This window comes from Delphinus delphis, chromosome 13 (assembly GCF_949987515.2).
Source record: "Delphinus delphis chromosome 13, mDelDel1.2, whole genome shotgun sequence".
Taxonomy (NCBI): domain Eukaryota; kingdom Metazoa; phylum Chordata; class Mammalia; order Artiodactyla; family Delphinidae; genus Delphinus; species Delphinus delphis.
Genome location: NC_082695.1, coordinates 75,527,629 through 75,533,628, shown reverse-complemented (window position 1 = coordinate 75,533,628; position 6,000 = coordinate 75,527,629).

Here is a 6,000-nt window from a genome sequence, read left to right as displayed (position 1 = left end):
CCTCCATAATGTGGGTGGACCTCATCCAATCAGCTGAAGTTCTTGATAGAAAAAGACTGAGGTCCCTGGAAGAGGAGGGAACTCTGCTTGAAGTCTGTCTTTGTACTCAAATGGCAGCTCTTTCCTGGTTCTCCAGCCTGCCAGACTATCCCACTGATTTTGGACTTACCATGCCTCCAAATTGCATGAGCCAATTCCTTAAAATCAATCTCTGTCATCTATCTATCTATCATCTATCTACCTATCTATCTATCATCTATCTATCATCTATGTATCTATCTATCTATCATCTATCTATCATCTATCTATCTATCTATCTATCTATCATCTATCTATCATCTATCTATCTATCATCTATCTATCTATCTATCTATCTATCATCTATGTATCTATCTATCCATCTATCTATCTACCACACAAATATATAAAAACTCTATTTGTATGATCTGTATTTATATCTATATCCACATCCATACCTATTGGTTCGGTTTCTCTGCAGAAGCCACTAAACCACCTACCGTAGGAAATAGCCAGTGTTTCGAGATCAAGGGTGTTAAGGTCGAAAGAGCCGGGTGGGATAAATTCAACAACCACCACAACCCCCCCACACGTAGGTATAACCATTCATTTACCAGCAGCTATTTATTGAGCCATTTACTGCGAGGCACTGTTCTAGGGGACTCAGTGGAGGAACGCATGTATAATGTCCATGTATAGTACAATACATGCAAGTTATATATGGATAATACAAATTCATGTGTAGATATGTGCTATGGAGGAAAAATAAGTCAGAGCAAAGGACTTTCAGAGGAGCTATTTTAGGTAAGGGTTGAGGAAGGTCTTTCTGAAGAGATGGCATTTAAGTGGAGACCTGAATGGAGGGACAAGCCAAGGGGAGATATAATGAAACTGGCAAACGTAGAGAACAAAGAGAAAAACCTTACTAGCAAGCAGCAAGAAGAGTCCCACTAGCCACAGAAGAACAGCAGCCTTTTCAGCACTGAGAGTAAATGCTAGACGGAGTCTTTCCCCAGGTAAAGGATCGTCCAGGAGTGAGGGTAAAATAGACATTTGCAGACACACAAGGGCTAAGCGTGTTGCCTCTCAGAGACTCTTGCTGAAAGGACCACTGAACAATAGCTACGTTCAGAAAGAAGACAATGAAATCGCAAGGTGTGGGATGGAGAGGCTATGGTGAACAAATGGTTAATATGTTGGATGGATTGTCAAAAATAATAGTAAGCTAATTTTTTTCTGTACACAATATGTTAGATGAAATTTGGAAGATGGGAAGTGGGGAAAGTTTGGGGGGATGTTCAAGTGTTGAAGGTCCTTATCTTGAGGAAGAAGTGGTTAGAGATTCTGACTGAATTTAGAATGGCTTCGAAAAATAGCTCTCCCACTTCTTTATGACCTGGATTGGATCGAACCTTCCCCATGAGTCTCCTCTAATCACCCCGGCACCCTTTTATCTTCTGAACTTCTCTAGCACTTACAGCTTGTCCGTGCACTTGAGCCCTTAGCTGCACAGCGTCACTTTCTGCAAAGTGCTGAGTGCGCAGGGGCCCAGACCCCCACTGATGAAAGGGCCAGGGGGCCATCGGGGAAAGAGTGCCGGGCCCAGGCCCTGTTCTGCCGGCCGCTAACTGGCTTTGTGAGCCTGGACGTGTTACTCACCTCTCCAGGCTTCAGTTTTCTCTTAGTTTGTCAAATGAGGTGATGGGGTGAGATGACCCCTAAGATCCATTCCAGCACTACGAATTATGACTGGTTCTTCCATGCCTTGCTTCTGGAACTTGAAGAAGAACTGTCCAGAAAGATCATCATCTGAATGAATGATAGGGCAGAGCCAGTGGGCAAAATACCACTGTCCCCTCACCTCTTCTCCACTTAGAATCTCTCATTCCTCTTTTGCATCAGATTCTCAGCCAGCCTTTCTAGAAGACTACTCCCAAATATGGTCTGAAGTAGATACACTTGACTAGGCTGACTCCAAGGAGTGCTTTTAGTCACTAATGCCTTTCCTTCTGCTGATGCTCTGGGCTTATTATTCAGTCTTTCCAATCAGTTCATTCCTTTGTTGCATACTTTCTTTGTCTTCTTGTCCCCCACTCAATGACTTCCTCCCTGGATTCTAAATCAATAACTTAATTCAACCTTTGAAACCTGCTGACCCACTGAGCCCAGCCCGGCTCCTGCACTTCAGCCCTGATGTCCTGCTTTCAGATGCTCACCTCTGCCTAGCTGATACCTCCCTGGGTCTGGGTTACTTACTCCTGTGCTTCTCCCTCATCCTGTGTCAGCCTTTTCTTAGCTCTTGGATCCCAAGTGCTCGCTCATCGTACATAATACAACATGACAGCAAAAATCATATAGTTCTTAAAATTAATGACTTCAGAAACTGAGATGTTGCAGATTGTTTCAAAAGTGTATAAGGTACATCTCTGTACTTGTCTGCTCTCTTCTGGTGGTTTTCTCTACACAATCAAGGTCAGGTGTTGATATTAACAAGGTCAGAAGGGGTGTGCTGTGGTTGAGAGCAGTCAACACTCTTCTTATCATACACATCAAAGAATTGATTTGGTCCCATGCCTCCACCTAGGCTCCCTCCGTTTGCTGCATTTTCCCCCCAGGCTTTTAACCAGAAACGATGGTAATCGTTTCTCATTTAGTGACAACTCCTAATGGGCCAGATTTATATTTCAAAATATGAGTTACCTACCATGAGAGGCAGTATGTACATTGTCTATTGCTGTGTAATACCACAAACTTAGCAACATGCAACAACACATACCTATTATCTCACAGCTTCCGTGGGTCAGGAGTCCTGGATAAGCTGGGTCCTCTGCTTCAGGAACTCTCACACAGTGTGTGGGCTAGGGCTTCTGTCTCATCTGAAAACTTGCCTGGGGAAGGATCCACTTCCAAGCTCATGTGTTGTTGGCAGCATTCAGTTCCTGAAGTGTTGTTGGACTGAGGGCCTCAGTTCCTTGCTGGTCATTGACCAGAGGCTATTCTTAGTTCCTGGTGTGATGCAATCATGGAAGCAGCATCCTGACACCTTTGTCATACTCTATTGGTTAAAGCAAGTCATAGGTCCAGTTGACATTTAAGGGAAGGGGTTTATACAAGGACATGAATACCAGATGGCAAGGGTCATGGGGGCTCATCTCAGAACCCGTCCGTCACAGGCAGTGAAATAGAGTGGTCAAGACATGGACTTTGGAGCTGCCAGCCTGCTTTCAAATTCCTAAATTTCTAATTACTAAATGCTCCACCATTTAGTATCTATGCTTCTCTGTGCCTCAGTTTCTTCATTTGTATAATAAGGATAATAATAGTACCTACCTTACAGAGTTGTTGTGAGGACTAAATGAGTTATTATATTTAAAGTGTTCAGAACTGCCTGGCTTATAATACTGCTGTGTAACTGTTAGCTATTATTACTCTTTCTCTTTGCTGATGTTATTTCTAGAGAGGTAGGGATGGCACAAGGGCAACGTTTGCCTTCTCTCTGAGATGGCAGTGGTGCTTCTCAGTCATTTCCACACACGTAGCACATACACACAGTGGTTTTAAGATAATTACAAACGAGCAGCATGTTATACATTTGACAAATTGCTTCCTATTGATGTATGTTGGGTTGGCCAAGGGGAAAGTGGGATGCCACAAATGACAAGTAAAGTGGCTAGAGCCAACTGTTCAGACAGAAGAGTCTTTAGGGACAATTTGATACTGTATAGAGTGGTTTCACCTTCAGGAACAGTTAAGATTGGACCATCAGATATTTATGGGCCTTTAACAGGGGCTGCTGTCTTTCAACTAGCTGTGGAGTCCATTATAAGAGTTCTGAATGAAAACTATCACCTTTGGAAAAGGTTGTATGTAGAAGATGGTCTTGAAAGATATTTTAGCTTTGTGACTGAAAGAGTAGATGGAATTGGCCCCATGGCAGTCTCCAGGTGGAAATTGTAGGAACTTTGCTTCCAAAAGTGATGTGGAATATTAAGAAGAAAAGGAGGTTTCAAATAAAACCACAAAAATCTCACTAAGTAAAGAAATGACAAAAATAAAGATTTCAGAATTTAAAGAGCAAACTAATTTGGGATAATCATTGCAATTCTCTATTTCCAAGAACTTCAGCAAAAGACAGGTTTTGTCTAAGACCACAGTAGTTCTGCAGGCCCAGGGGGTGTCAGCCAAGACAGATGTGAACACCTGTCACTAGGATAAATGGCAGAAGGACAGAGCTGAGCCAGCATACCTTGAATGCTCTAAGTGTATCCATTAGCACTGCATTTAGCTGCAAGTAACAGAACATAAAGCTGACTGGACTTCAACAAGTAAGGAGTTTCTCTACCACATTTGTCACATGTAACAAAAGGTCTAGGGATAGATGAACCTGGACAAGTAAAGCAATTCCAGATGTCATCAAGGGCCCAGTTCTGTTTATCTTCCTCCTCTCTATCTTTAGTAAGTGGCTTTCATTTTCACAGTCTCCAGAGGGCTGCTGCACCCCCAGCTTTCATACCTGTTTTAGGAAAGAAAAGGAGGGAGGAAGAGGGGCTGAAGGACAGAGGCTAAGGAGCTGTGCTGAGTCTGTTCTTTTTTTTTTTTTTTTTTTTTAACATCTTTATTGGAGTATAATTGCTTTACAATGGTATGTTAGTTTCAGCTTCACAACAAAATGAATCAGTTATATATATACATATATTCCCATATCTCTTCCCGCTTGCGTCTCCCTCCCTCCCACCCTCCCTATCCCACCCCTCCAGGCGGTCACAAAGCACCGAGCTGATCTCCCTGTGCTATGCGGCTGCTTCCCACTAGCTATCTACCTTACGTTTGGTAGTGTATATATGTCCATGCCTCTTTATCGCTTTGTCACCGTTTACACTTCCCCCTCCCCATAGCCTCAAGTCCATTCTCTAGTAAGTCTGTGTCTTTATTCCTGTTTCACCCCTAGGTTTTTCATGACATTTTTTTTTTTAAATTCCATATATATGTGTTAGCATACGGTATTTGTCTCTCTCTTTCTGACTTACTTCACTCTGTATGACAGACTCTAGGTCTATCCACCTCATTACAAATAGCTCAATTTCGTCTCTTTTTATGGCTGAGTAATATTCCATTGTATATATGTGCCACATCTTCTTTATCCATTCATCCGATGATGGACACTTAGGTTGTTTCCATCTCTGGGCTATTGTAAATAGAGCTGCAATGAACATTTTGGTACATGACTCTTTTTGAATTATGGTTTTCTCAGGGTATATGCCCAGTAGTGGGATTGCTGGGTCATATGGTAGTTCTATTTGTAGCTTTTTAAGGAACCTCCATACTGTTCTCCACAGTGGCTGTATCAATTTACATTCCCACCAACAGTGTAAGAGGGTTCCCTTTTCTCCACACCCTCTCCAGCATTTATTGTTTCTAGATTTTTTGATGATAGCCATTCTGACTGGTGTGAGATGATATCTCATTGTAGTTTTGATTTGCATTTCTCTCATGATTAGTGATGTTGAGCATTCTTTCATGTGTTTGTTGGCACTCTGTATATCTTCTTTGGAGAAATGTCTATTTAGGTCTTCTGCCCATTTTTGGATTGGGTTGTTTGTTTTTTTGTTATTAAGCTGCATGAGCTGCTTATAAATTTTGGAGATCAATCCTTTGTCAGTTGCTTCATTTGCAAATATTTTCTCCCATTCTGAGGGTTGTCTTTTGGTCTTCTTTATGGTTTCCTTTTCTGTGCAAAAGCTTTTAAGTTTCATTAGGTCCCATTTGTTTACTCTTGTTTTTATTTCCATTACTCTAGGAGGTGGGTCAGAAAGAATCTTGCTGTGATTTATGTCATAGAGTGTTCTGCCTATGTTTTCCTCTAAGAGTTTGATAGTTTCTGGCCTTACATTTAGGTCTTTAATCCATTTTGAGCTTATTTTTGTGTATGGTGTTAGGGAGTGATCTAACTTCATACTTTTACATGTAGCTGTCCAGTTTTCC